This window comes from Elephantulus edwardii, unplaced genomic scaffold, assembly GCF_000299155.1.
Source record: "Elephantulus edwardii isolate Elephantulus edwardi_28Jun2011 unplaced genomic scaffold, EleEdw1.0 scaffold00066, whole genome shotgun sequence".
In the NCBI taxonomy this organism is placed as follows: domain Eukaryota; kingdom Metazoa; phylum Chordata; class Mammalia; order Macroscelidea; family Macroscelididae; genus Elephantulus; species Elephantulus edwardii.
The window spans coordinates 5437538-5452181 of record NW_006399816.1 but is presented as its reverse complement, the minus strand read 5'-3'; positions in this window follow the sequence as shown (position 1 = coordinate 5452181).

Sequence of the window (14644 nt, the reverse complement as noted above, 5' to 3'; positions counted from 1 at the left end):
CCTGGAGGACAGCACAGTCTGTGGAGAGGGCCTGGGGCCAAAGGCAGGACCAAAGCCTACCTTCCAGTCCCAGCCCTGCTGCTGACATGTTGAGTGACCTCAGCCTGGTCACTGGCCCTCTCTGGGCCTCAGTTTTCACATCTGTACAAATGGGAACATGACTCCCTGCCCTGCCTACCTCACAGGGCTGTTGTGAGGAATTGATGAGATGATGTATGTGAAACACTTTGTAACCTGTAAAGCGCTGTGCACATGTGTGGGTGACTGTTCTCATTATGGTCATTATTCTTTCATTGTGGGGGATGGGCTACCAAAGGGTCCTCTGTGGGGACAGAGATGAGGGATCCCAGAGGAGGAGTGGCCAGGAGGACATCCAGAGGACCCTCCTAGGACCGCAGCCTAATGTCTGGCCAGCAGCACTGATCTGAGAGACAAGATGTGGCGTTGGAGCCACAGTGGGGCCCTGAGGGCTGGGCGGCCATCACTGAGCTTCCCACTTGTGGCCTGAGGGAAGGAGTCCCCTCTAGCTTGGGCCTGGACCTATCTAGGCTCTGAGAGGACTAACTCTCCAGGCCTTCACTCCACAAGCATTTATTGTGCACCTGCTGTGTCTACCTCCCATGTGATTGCCCAGTCTGTGGGTTTGGAGAGAACATTCTGGAGCTTTGCTACCCTGACTTTGTCTGAACTTCCACCAGACCATATGCTGCTCCTCTCCTGAGCTCCTAAAGGTTCTGAGTTTGGAGTTGGGATCCGCATGCACACAAGCTGACCAGGAGGGTCAGATAGCAACCCTCTCTGCCCACATATCCCAAACTTAATGTTTCAGAGCAACCTGGAAGGGCTGCCCCTAATGGCAGTAGGTCACCTCCTAGCTTCTCAGGCCTTGGCCCATGATGCTGGACCAGTAGGTAAGCCAGCAGACCCTGTGCCCACTCCACTAAGCATCTCTTGCACAGGAAGGGCATCAGGATAGGGGAGCCTGGCTTCTCCCAGTCAGGTTTCCTCTTTGTCCTTGAAGTCCCCTTGGACTCAGTCCTGTGGTGGCCCTACAGTGGCACTGCTGGCTGCCACCCCTCAAGCTAGGGAGTAAACTCCAGAGACCCATTGGATACAGACTCCGCTTACAGTGGAGTGAGCGCAGTAAGGGAATCTTCCCTCAGCAAGCAAGAAGGTTCCAGAAGATAGATCTCCCAGTCAAGGCTTTCCCTGAGCTTACACGCCCGACTCTAGCCAGTATCATCTAGGTAGCTGCTTACCTAACCAGTTGCATTTGTTGCCCTCAAGTCACACCATAGCAACTTCGTGTGTATCAGTGTAGAATACGGCCCTACTGGATTTTCACTGGGTGATTCTCATCTCCGTCCTCCCCAATTAACATGACCTGGTCTTTCTTCCAGCCTTTTTGTTAGCGGCCGAGCATGTTACCTGTACTACCCAGGGATTCTAGCTGCACACCTGGAACCTTCTACACTAAGCCTCTGGTGGGATTGCATGCAAAGCAGTCAGGCATGGAATTGGCACTCAGTTATTCACTCATTCACGCACTCATTTATTCAACCTGCAGATGTAGCTGAGAGCCTGTTCTGCGCCTGACCCCAGTCGATGGAGTCTGTAGCCTACAGCTGGGCCAGGCTGTTCTCAATCCCATCCCTCCACTGCCACAGCACGGTCAGTGGTTCTGAGAAAGGCTCAAACCCTCTGAAATGTCGTTGATCCTCTCTCCATAGGATCTTGGACTTCTGGTAATGGAAAGGTTAAGGGTCTCTGGGACCAGCGTAATTATAAGGATCTGAGATTTGAGGCTACATTCTAAGTTTGCTTTTCAGGCTGGTCCGAGTGCAGTGGAGGCTGCAACTAATTGATCACAGCCAGTTACAGATTTCTAAGTTTGCTTTTCAGAGTGATTTCAGCTCTAAGAGTGATTAGCTGTGTGGTGTTGTTAACTCCTCTGAACCTCAGTCTTCTCATCTGTAAAATAAAAACAGCCCTTGTGTTTTGAGCGTTAGGATTAAATAAGGGAGCATGATGTTAGGTGCTGTCAAGTACAACTCATCACAACCCCATGGACAGCCAGCCTGAACCCTGCTCTATCCTGAGCCATCCTCACCATCTCTGAAACACTCAAGTCCATTGCCAAGTCACCATATCAATCCATCTCATTGGGCGATCTAGCATATATTTCTTGATTAGTACAGTGCCAGTAGGGAGGTCTGGTGAGTAAGGAGTTGTACTGCCAACTCAGAGGCAGGTGGTTCAAGAGAAGAGAGAAAGATGGGCAATCTCCTCCCATGAGATTTATAACCTCTGGAAACCAGCTGGAGGGCTGATTCCCACCCAACAGCAAGAAACAACAGTGCCTATCATTAAGCCTGCTTCAGATCACGGTGATGATTGTTGAGGCCAAGTTGCATACGAATGCCACGACTGAGGATCCCAAAGCGTGATGGTTTATCTAGTCATACAGCTTTTAAGCAATGGGACCAAGGCCTGATTCTGGATATTCAAAGCTGCAGCCTTCTCAGTCTAACTAAGGGCTTTTCAGAGGCAGGCCTGGGAATCCCACCAAGCAAGACGCATTGTGGGGAACATGAGGGCAAAGAGAAAATGCGTCACGGGTGGTAAGAGGTCAATGGTACAGGTTTGTCCATCTGTGAAGAGGATGCAGAACGCGCTCTCCATCCATCAATCCAGCCTTGGAAGGCCCAGACTAATGCCGACCACTGACAAGAGGCAGCCCGTGGAATTGCTACTTAGCTCCTCTGAGACACCTCAATCCTTGGGACTTCGCAAGGTTCTGGTAAGAACGGGGGGCTCTTGGGGCCAGGTCATTCCTGGCTACTGGTAAGAAACTGTACCCCAGAGGAAACGCAAAGACACAAGAAAATTGTTTTCAGATAAAGGAGGCCATGTGGGGGATGGGATATGAACAGCCAGGGTCTGGGACTGGGCTGGTCCAAGCACAGGAGCCCGCGGACCAGGCAGAGCCCAGGCTGAGAGGCAGGAGGCCTGGGCGTGAGTTTTGGTGCTTCTCTTCCTGCTTGCTGGGCCTTGACAAGGTGTTCTAGTCTCAGTCTCCCCATCTGTAGAAGAGAGTAGAGAACTGACCTGCTGCTAAGAGCTCTGCAAGATTTAAGGGGGCCACCTCAGGAGGGTAAGACTGGAGAGACCACAGCCGTGACGGAGAAGCGACGAAGACCTCATGCCCTCTTCAGCACCTGCATGACTAGAAGCCACAGGGGCTATCTGCATTCCTGGTCCTGGTGACCCCAATATACATGCCAGAACCAACTGGTTTGTGAAGGGGAAGTGGAGTTGTTGATCTGTCGTTCGCCTGGGTCTGAGGAGGTGAGGCTGGGGCTGTGTCTTTGAGGAAAAGAATCCTGAGAGTTCAGCATTCTTTCCAGGAGGCCAAAACCAGAGTCAGCCTCCAGACCTGCTGCTCAGAGGGGCAGACATGCCTTAAAGAGAAAGGGGATAAAATGAGGAGCCTCCCTCAGGTGAACAAATAGCCCCAAGAGGATGAGTACTAAAGGGGACAGCAGGAGAGGTGAAGTGATCTCCCTGGAGTCACACAGCAAAGAGGTAGATGAGGCACAGGCGTGAGTCTGGCAAACCTCGCTTAAAATCTCAAATCCACCATGAGTCTCACCTGGACGATGTTATCCTCATGCACCATTAAGTCAAAATGGACTCATAGGGGAGAAGATTGCCCATCTTTCTCCCATGGAACAACTAGTTGCTTTGAACCACGTGCCTTAGGATTGGCAGTGCAACTCCTTAGGGGTGAGAACTTGTTTTGTTAGAGAAACCCTTTATTTTTGGGGAAGAAAAAGATAATGTAAAGTGCCTATTATAGGGTCTGACACATATAATCAGATGGGCATGCAGAGTAGATCGACTCAAGAGACTGTATGAGTAACACCACAAAGACTGAACAGCTGGAACTCCATAGGAAGGTAAGGTGAAAACAAGCCTGGGTCATGGCCTCTGGCTGCTGGAGGTCCTTTGAGGTGATAAAATAGACAATAGGGCCACCAATCATGCACAAGACAGAGTGGTCATACATGCAGTCCTGGAGGACAGGGCTAGAATATATGTGGAGTGTGTGTGTGTGAGAGAGAGAGAGAGAGACAGAGAAACAGAGATGGGAAGCACAGAGCAAGGGTCAGAGCAGCAGTATAGATTCCCAGCTGGGATCAAAGGTTCCTGGGTTTAAGAGAAGTTCTGCAGCCAGTTGGCCAAGGACACTTGGTCATCTTAGTATCTGGATTCATGAGCTACAGGGACTCCACAGTGTTCTGATTACATGAAGGCCTATGTAAGGCTGAGAGTCACACCCAGCTCCCAACCAAGTGCCCGGCTCCATCTCCTTTCACAGCCTTGCTTTGTAGAGGCTCCAAGCCCAGTCTCCAGAGAAAGAAGCTGATTGGACATCTACCAGCCAATAGTGTGGCTGGTTCTAAGTCAGGTGTGCATTCCTTTGTCTCATCAGTTATGGCCAAAGAGCTCAACTTTCATGCAAGCCAAATTTGGGCAGAGATGGTTTAAGAAGGATCAGGGAACTGCATCAATTATCTATTGCTGTCTAACAACTCTCAAAATTTAGCAGATTAAAACAACAGCAATAATCTGTTTGTTCCCATTCTGCAACTGGCTCATCTCTGTTCCATGTGTCGCAGACTAGGGTGGCTTGTTGGGGCTGAAAACCCTAAGTGGCATCTGGCCATGCCTGTCAACTCAGCTGGGGCGGCTGGAATAACTGGAGGCCAGCTGGCATCCCATTTGTCAAGTGATCCCTCCAGCAGGGTAGCTGGCTTCTTTATGGTGGCACAAGGTTCCAAGATAGTGAAAAAGAAAGCACGTGGTATCACTTTGGCTACATTCTATTGATCCATGAAATTCACAGGAGTCATAGAGATGGGAGGGGCTACAAAGTCATCGAGGAAAGATGGGAGAAGTTATTGCATGTTGTTGTTGTTGTTTAATGCCGTCAAGTCGTAGACGACTCATAGCGACCCTATGAACGAACAGCCTGAGCACTGTTCATACATGGAGTTTCCGGAGGCAAGCCATTTTGGAAGTGGATGCCGCTCCTGCTTCCAGGCTTGATTTAGTCGGGTATATACCTTTTAAAATTCTCCTCCATGCCGATCAAGGCAATATCTTTTCCTGAGTCTTGTTTTTAGGAGGCATAGACTGCTACAATTGACCTGGCAAGAGGGTGGCTTCTAGAGTAATGGCAATCAGCCCAGAGACCTACAGTTAGTAAGAAGCCAGCACGTGAAGCCCATATTTGCTAGACCCTGTTTCCAGGGTTCTTTCCATAGGAAGCAGAAGTGAGGGGAAGGGCACAGAAGAGAAAATACAGCAATAATAATAACACTCTCTACTATTTATCAAGGACTTGTGCCAAGCCCCAGATGCTTTGTGTGCATCAGCTATTTAACCCCACCTGAGGAGTTCTTACACACGGGAAGTGACTGCCTGAGGTTCAGCTGGTAGGTGATGAAGCCAGGATTCACACTCATGCATCCTGCAGACAGAGTACCAAACAGGTCCTCTCATTTTTAACCACACTGGACTCAGGCTTCTCATTTAGGAAGTGGGTACAGTCACATCACTGCCTGTGGGATCATTACGTGGCGGGATGGGGTGAGAGGGAATGGAGGTACAGGCAGGTGGGGATTGTGATTCTGTTTGTCAGTTTCCCTGTTCCCAACTCCACCTCATCCAGAATCTGGGAGGTCAGAGCATCATGCACAAGGCCCCACTGCCTGTTCTGAGGACCTGGCAGCCTGGGTGCCTGCTGAGCTCCTGAGGAGGATGGGGCAGGGGTCTGTGGAGGCCAGTGGCTCCTAGCCATTCTCTTCCCCCAGCTCTTTCACACTCCAGCCCTCATGTCAGCCCAGGAGGAGGCATTTCCATACTCTGGATGTGGCCCAGCAAGAACTAGGGTTTGGCTTTCCCTGCCCCCACCACTAGCCATCCCCCCTCTTGCCTCCAGCTGTGACACTCCCATGGAGATGGCCAGTCCTGGAGATGGAGCAGCAGGATGTTTTGGAGGAACAAGAGGAGAAGGAAGCTGGAGATGAAGACGGACAAAATCAAGCAGAGGAAAGGGAGCCCATGTTCTCAGCTTGGGCCAAGGGTGTGATAAGAGTGCCTGGCTAGTTGTTTCTAGATTTTGATTATGAGAGCACAAATCTTAGGGAGGCTGAGCCATTGCCCAAGGCTATGTGTTGGGGCTTTGAAGGTACAAAAGGCAATGTGTGCTCCTGTTTTGCAGATGAGGAAACTGAGGCACAGGGAGAGGAAATGGCAGGTCCAAGGCTGTAAAGTGAGGCAGTCAGTGATCCAGTGATCTGACTAGGGTGGCCACAGGGAGGGGCATCCAGGAAACTCTGTGGGATACACAAGGTCATGATGACACCAGGGGGTTGCCCAGCTCCTGAGAAGGGAGAACAACTGGAGGTGTGACTTTGTTCTCTGTCTAGCAGACATTTACATAGCTCGTTAAAAAATATGGCCTCGTAAAGAGAGCGATGCAGGCACAGTAAAGTCTTGTCCCCTCTGCAGCCTGCCAGCCCAGGGATCTCTCTCTCAGGACGCTCCAAGGGCACAGGGGGGGTGGCCTGGGTTATGAGGGAGGGTGGCTGCCCCTCCGTAGTATCTAGAGCTGGGGTTAGGAGAAGCATCCCGAGTGTATATCCATCCTGGGCTTCCAGAGCCCAGTACCCAGAGGTGGAGACACTTCTTGACCTTGTCCCAGTGCCTGGCCATCTCGGGGCTGACCCTTCCCAGAGGCCGAGAGGGGATTGTACTGACTGGAACGCCTCACTCACATGCAGCTTTAGGGTTCACCCCAGCCCTCAGCAGTGTCCTCGCCCCACTTCCCCACCCCCTGCTGCTGCAGGAACAAGGCAGAGTTACAGCCGCTCTAGCAGAACGGCATTTACGACCTGGCCGATGCCTGGGCCCATAAATTCCCCTCCATGTGCTCGCTACCAGCCAGGCAGTCATTTGGAACACAGGGCCGAAGGGCCTGCAGACCACCTCCTGCCCTGGCCACTTCAATATCACCTCTTGCTCATTTCCTTCAGCCTTTGTCAGGGATTGCTTAGTCTGGAGCCAGGGCAGCCAGAACCCTCAGAGGCCCAGCTGTCACAGCAGCGCCTTCCCCCAATACGCACACCTGGAGGTCACCTTCCAGAGTTCACCTGTATTGTTCTAAACAGTGGTAGAAGGAGGGGAGCCTAGTGTCTCCCTGCCCTGCTTCCCAGGCCCTACCCTATCCCTACTCCCATCCTACCTGGGACAGGTTCCTACCCTCTATCTTGCTTTCCCTGTGCACAGCTTAGTTGGACAGATGGAGTCCTATAACACAGCCATCCAGATGGCCCACCAAGAGTGGGGTAAGTCACTGCCCCGTGATGAGAGCAGGAGGCCACCAGGAGGGACTACAGCCTGAAACACTGAGGACTGCCCAACTACTGGCTGGACCTGACTGGCCAGGAGCCAGGAAGACAGCTGTTCTCTTTCTCCTGCTGGGCAGCCGGAAGGGACAGGGACACTGCAAGGTTGATGAGCCCCTGTAGTTGCCTGGTGGTAGAAGGGTCAGTTGAAAAATTTGGAGTAGGCAGAGAGATTTGTTTTGGACTGAGGCGAAGAACTACAGAGGCCAGGAGGTGCTTCCAACTAGCCTCTGGTCCAGCCCCCTCCACCATTATAGAAAGCTCTTCCAAGCTTTCCAAAGGTATGGGGACTGTATCAATTACTTATTATTGTAGACCATTTACTCCAAAACCTAGTATTTAAAACAACATTTATTTGTTTCCAACTCTGTACTATGTGGAAGGTAGTGTGGAGTAGGAACGCACGAGGAGGGGGTAAGTCCGAGGGAGGCACCTGCAGCTGTGAAGGTAACAAACAGTCACCACTCAGGTCAAGAGAGCACAGTGGGAGGGTCAAAGGCAGATAGCAGCTTTTCAAGGCTCCCTAGACCCTCAGCTCCAGGTCCCAGGTCTCTTGGCCTAGGACAATGGAAATCTCTGGAGGCTTCATGAGTACCTAAGCCTGGCTTGTGCCAGGCACAGTGTCCCCTCTTGTTGGCTCTCAGCACTTCTGCAGGAGGGCAGATTGGAAGTGGAGGTGGTGGGTGGCTGGCAAGTGAGACAGATGTGTTCTGGATCACAGCAATGGGAAGCTATAGTGGGACTTGAACAGGGGAGAGGGGTCATCTAGAGGGTAAGAAGGAAAGATCAGAGGTGTGGGAGCAGAGTAGACAGCAGTCCCTTTTTTTGGGGACTCTACACCCACCACACACACCCCTACTCCAAAAGCACATGAATGCATCATTCTTTCATACTCAACATTCAGACTTCATGGGTCTACACACAAATCCTTTCACACAAACACAAACACATGTGAGTACACAGCACCAGTGCACACACCAGATGGTAGATTTACTTGGGTACATACACATACACACTCACTCCTATGCATTCACACTAATGTGTAGGCCCCCAGAACAGCCCCCTCCTGCACCCAGAGAGGTACACGGTGGCTGAGCCACATCTCAACCAAACTCTGACTACAGGGTCCTCCCAGAGTTCCACGCCCCACTCTTCCCATACCTCAGCCTCTCTCCTTGGGATCAGAGTGCAGCCAGGCCTGCTCGTGTGTTCAGTACTCACACCCCCTGTATGCACACGTGAGCCCGCACATGCACGCGCACACATGGACACAGCAGGCTGGAACCTCGCTCCCGCCCCCGGAGCCACAGCCAGCCAATGAGCGTGCGCAAGTCTCTGTCTCCTAGGCAACTAGCCTGCGCTGCCTGGCTATAGGATGGGTGGAGCTATGATGGGCGTGGCTTACTGGGACCTTTCCTCCCACTGGATTCTTGTGACTTTGTCTGGCATTGGTCCTTAAAAGGTCTTTGAAGGACAAGAACAGAAGTGGTAGGGTACTCAAAAGACCCTATATTGAAGCCAAATGAGTCCCAGAGACGCTGATCTCTGAATGAGCCCAGAAAGAGCAAGCATCTTGGTCAAAAGGCCTGTGAGGGCACCTAGCTCAAAGGCTCTTTACCAGGACACAGTCTCTCACATAGTCAGGCATTGGTTTCCTTTTTCTTCTTCAGATGGCAGAAGTGCCTTCCCTCCAAGCCTCTCCACATGCTATTCTGCTTGGGATGTTGGGACGTTCCCTCTCCTTCCTCCCCCCAAAGCCACTTTCCAAGTAATGGCCCCCAACCCCAACACTTACACACACACACACACACACACACTTCTTTATGCTTGGCCAACCTTAGCTCTTTGTATGGTCACTTCCTCGACCACCACTCCTTCCTGCTCTACATTAATCCTTTGGTTTGTTTTTACTGCCATTCAGTTGCTTGGCCCTTACGTCCACCTCCACCTCACCCCAATGCACAATACAGTGGAACAAAATGCCAAGAGGCGCTTCGCCATCCTCGGAATCAATGGGGTGATAATGATGTATAGGGCTTTCATTGGCTGATTTTTGGAAGTAGATGGCCATGCACTTCTCCCACGGGGAAGGGGAGAGTCACACCACTGACTACCCCCAGATCCTCCGGCTTAGAGACTGCCAGAATTGAGGCCATAGAAGACAGCATCATGGCGACTTGAATCACATGGACAAGAAGCATGCCTGAGGTGGACGTTGGTCAGTGGGGCAGAGGGGTGAGGTTTGAGGAGTGGAACCAGACTGATGTTGTTGTATGCTATCGAGTTGATTCTGACTCTGAGACCCTCTGTAACCAGTGGTAAAGCCCCAAACCATAAAGATCATGAGGGACAAAACGACCAACTTAGAAGGCCTAGCCCATGGTATAAATGGGCTTGCAAATATAGCCAGATACGTACAACCAGGAGAGGGCAAAATTGACAAATGTGAACTTCTAAATTAAAAAATAAGTCCCTGTGTTCTTCAGAAACTCTTTCCAATAGGGTGAAAAGAAAATCTACAGACTGGAAACAAAACCAAATTTAGCAATGACATCTCCGACAAGAGTCTTATAACAAAAGTTTACAGAATATTACAGGGTCTTCACAAGGATAAAACCAATTGCTCCGACAGTTTCCTCAGCTGTGATCTTTATGTAGACTATCAGGTTTGGGTTTTTTTCCCCCGCCCTGTGGACCTCTGAGTTAGCATCCAGTGCTTAACTAATCATTATGCTACCAGGACTCCTGGAATCACACTACCTGGGTCCTGGGTGCTAATCTTGACTCTGCCAAGTCCTGGCTGTGTGACTTTGAATGAGTTGCTTAGCCGTGTTGTTTTTGAATAACAGTAGCATTCCACCGCCTGGGGTTGTGAAGAGATTGCATCGGGGGATGCCTGAAAAGTACCTGGCACCATGTTTTGCACAGAATGACCAATAAATGCTTGCCTCTGCTATCATTATCCTTATGGGCACCTCATTGTAGACACAGTTTCCAGCCATCAACCTTCAGGACAATCACTGGGCCCTCAGTTCACTGATCACTCACAGGTGATGGACAACAAAGGGTTTATCCTGGCCACACAATACCAGCACCAGGCATCCTGGCCAAGAGGGAGACTTGTCCCAGCAGAGTGACAATCAAGTGTGATTGTCTTTTGCCTTATTTCCACAAAGGGAGGAGACGACCTGGCAGTCCTCTCTGCAATGGAGTCTTGAAATTTCTCTGTAACCTTTACAGACAAACTTCCTTGTCTTTCTCTGCCCCTCTTTAGGAGTACTATCATCAAGCATGATTCCTAAGTAGGTCCTGGAGTGAGGCTCTGCAGGCCTGCCATGATCTCCCACTCATGGCCCATCTGGAGCAAGGACGTCTGGTTCTCAGCCTGGCGGAGAGCCACCACTGTTCATCACACTTGCTGCTATGGGAAGGGGCCGTTGTTCTCCCGCAGAGGGAGGAAAGGGGCTCTGCTCAGGGTCTTTTACATAATTTTCATCCCACACTGTGTACAACTCAATTTATATCTATCCATTTATCCAGGATTACTTACACCTACATGTGTCTAGGAATTTCCTTGTATTTTGTCTCCTTGAGCCCTCTATCCTTGCTTTGACTCAGGTTCTAGCCCAGCTCATCTGGGTGGCCCTAGTCAACTGAGTTCCTCTTACTAAATCTTCTTTCTCCATCTCTAAAATGGGCTCATTCTTGTCCTTGAGCGTTCTTTTTATTATTATTATTAATTTTAATGTAAGTTTAGACACACTTTGGATTTCCATTCATTCATTGTTGCACTTTTCTTCCTGCCCATCCCTCTCCCCCACAGTTCCCTCTTCTCTTTGAAAATAAAAGAAAAATTCTTTCATTGTTATACAATCCCTCCCGCCGCCCCCCCCACCCCCACCCCCCCCCCCGTCCACTCCACTATGCAGCCTTCGTTCTGGACTCCTGTCATGACGATAATACCTAATCACATATCCCTTTTAAACAGTTCTCGCCCTCATATGTTTCAATGCAGTATACATAATTTATCCCATCTTTCTCAGTCTCCCCCCAACCCCGATGTCAGTCCTGTTTTACAACAATGACCCTATGCAGTCCTTTTGTCCTTTTGTGACTGAGATATTTCACTCAGCAAAATGTCCTCCAGGGTCACCCATTTTGTGTACTATTTCATGAGTTCCTTGTTTTTCAATGCAGCATAGTATTGTGTGAATGTACCACAGCTTCTCAATCCATTTGTTGATGAGAACTTAGGTTGTTTTCAACTCTTTGCTATTGTGAACAAAGCCATGATAAACATGGGTGTGCATATATCTGCTTGGGAGCGGTTATGGTCTCTTTAGGGTATATTCCCAGTAGTGGAATTGCTGGGTCAAATGGTATTTCTATTTGCAACTTTTTGAGAAAGAGCCATACTGCCTTTCATAGGGGTTGCACCATTTTACACTCCCACCAACAGTGAATAATGGTTCCAGTTTTTCCGCAACCTCACCAGCATTTGTTGTTTTCTGTTCTGCTAAATTTTGCTATTCTTACTGGGGTTAGATGATACCTCATAGTTGTCTTGGTCCTTGAGCATTCTTAGAGTTGTTGTTATTGTTGTTGTTAAGTGCCGTTGAGTCGCAGGCAACTCATAGCGACCCTATGAACCAAAGCCTTGGACACCTCCTGTATAACTTTCGTCCTTTCTTAAGGTTCATAAGGTTTCCAGAGGCAAGCTTTTATGTAAGTGGATGCCACTCCTGCTTTCAAGCTTGTTTTAATCGGGGAGTTTCACCAAACACTGTCCACCATGGGTAACCATTCTTGCATTTGACTCATCGGTGTCACAGTGTTCGGCTTCACAGCAACCACAAGTTAGCTCTGTCCAGCAAGTGGAGATACGAGGGTTACACAACCTGGAAGAATGTTTCACCAAAAACAATTAAAGGCAGGCCTGAGGGCCGCGGAGTAGAGTCACCCACCTTTGGCTTGGAAGCATGGCTTTCTTTCCGCTAGGCCAACTGCTCGCTCGCTCTCTGGCTAGCAAGGATCCTAACCCCAGGGAACTTCTAGTCCACAGACTTCACCACCCCGCCAATTAACAATTGAGGTGAGAGCTAGGAATAGCAGGTGTTATAAGCAATCACACAGGATGGGACAGGTGTGGGCTCTGTGGCTCATGAAGCACTCTGTATGTAGCCTGTATATAACAACATCGGCAACGAGGAGAGTATGCACAGCACTCTGTTTCTGAGCATGGCCCCTATGTGTAGATTCTGGGCCTTGGGCTTTCCTAAGCGTTCCCCTCAGAGCCAAGGGCCCAAGTGGAGTTGTCCTTGAATGGTGAGTCCCGCTTCCCTTTCATGCCTATCCCTACTGTAGGGGGCAAGCAAGCCAAAGCCCCCCACCCCCTCATCACCGCAGGACTTCCACTCTGCTCTGCTTTGCATAATTGGCTTCCGGTGAGATTCCATTGGAAGTGATTTGGCACACCCGGGTTATGTCTCTGCTCTCTGCTAATCAGCCAGGCGCCCCAGGGCATGTTACTGCACGACTCTAAAGCAGGGATAATCATTCCCACCTTTCAGCATTGTTGTGAAGCTTGGACACAATGCCTATGAAAGGTACCTGGCTCTTGGGCTGTGTCCAATAGGTGCCAGCTGCTGTCACTTGCTAGGCCCTGCAGGGCAGATGAATGGAAGCTACAGAGAAGTGTTGAGCTCTGGGTTGGGATAAGTTTACATTTTCAGTCATGCCTGTATACAAAATTGTTTTGAGTATAAAGACGTAAGGCCACTGAAGGATGTTCTCTGACAAAGGATTTTCTGTAAAGAAGCAGAGAGTCCCAGGATGCCGATCACATCACAGGAAGCCCAGGCTAGTCTCAGAGGATAGAGATTCACTTCCTCTCTCCTCCAGGCTCAGCTTCTGCTGCTCAGTGGCTCAGGGCACCTGTCTCCCGCTGCAGGGAGCATGACTTCAACTTCCTCTGCTGCCCAGTCAGGGCCACCTGACTCATCACAGTTACCCTAAAATGACAACCTCAGCTCCCCACAGCCAACTCACTCAGCATCTGAGTGCAGTTCCAAATTCCCAAGAAACTGTGATTGTCCTGGATTAGGTCCAATTAACTGAGACAGGGTCAGGAAAGAAGGAAGCATGCCTTTTCTAGGCTATGGGATAGGCTATGAAGTGTAAGTTCTGTATCATCAAGTCAGAAATGACACTCCAGGAGTTTTTCAGAGACTGCAAATTACATGGGAGGAGACTCCCTCTCTTTCTCCCACAGAGCAAGTGGCGGATTCAAATTACGTACCTTTGGGTTGGTAGTACAACTCCTTACCAGTAAGCCACCTTAGCGCCTATGAAATACATGAAGGGAGCAAAAATGATGATGTTCCCTAGTCCAGTGGTTTCTAACCCTGACTGCACATAGAAATCACTAGAAGATCTTTTAAAAAGACTGATACCTAACTGTGTCTTGTACGAAGTGCAACCAAGTGCTCTTTAACAGGCAAAGATGGTGAGAATTCATCTCACATGCTTTGGGCTTGTTGTCAGGAGGGACCAGTCTTTGGGAAAAGCCATCACGCTCGGAAAGGTGGAAGGTTGGAGAATGAGAGGAAGATCCTCGACAAGATGGATTAACACAGTGGCTGTAACAGTGGGCTCGGGCAACCCAGAGCCCGTAAAGATGGCCCAGGAGAAGACAAGGTTCAGGGGTGTTGTTCACAGGGCCACTATGAGTTGTAGTCGACTCAGTGGCCCCTAACAACAGCAGCAGCAACAATAATTCACTCTCCCAGAGACTGATTTAATTGGTCTGGGGTGCTTTTTGTGTGTTGTTGTTGTTGTTGTTATGTGCAATAGAGTCATTTGCGACTCATAGCAACCCTATGTACAAGAGCCCTAAACGCCGTTCTATCCTGTGCCAACCTAGCCATCTCAAATGCCCTCATTCCCACCACTCCACTCACAGAATCAATACATCTCATTGAAGGTCTTTCTCTCCTGCGCCGCCCCTCCACTCTGCCAAACATGATGTCCCTCTCCAAGGACCAGTCCCTCCTTGCAACATGCCCAAAGTATGTGAGACGAAGCTTCAGAATCCTTGACTCCAAAGAGCATTCCGGATTCACCCTCTCAAGGACAAACCTGTTTGTTCTCCTAGCAGTCCATGGTATATT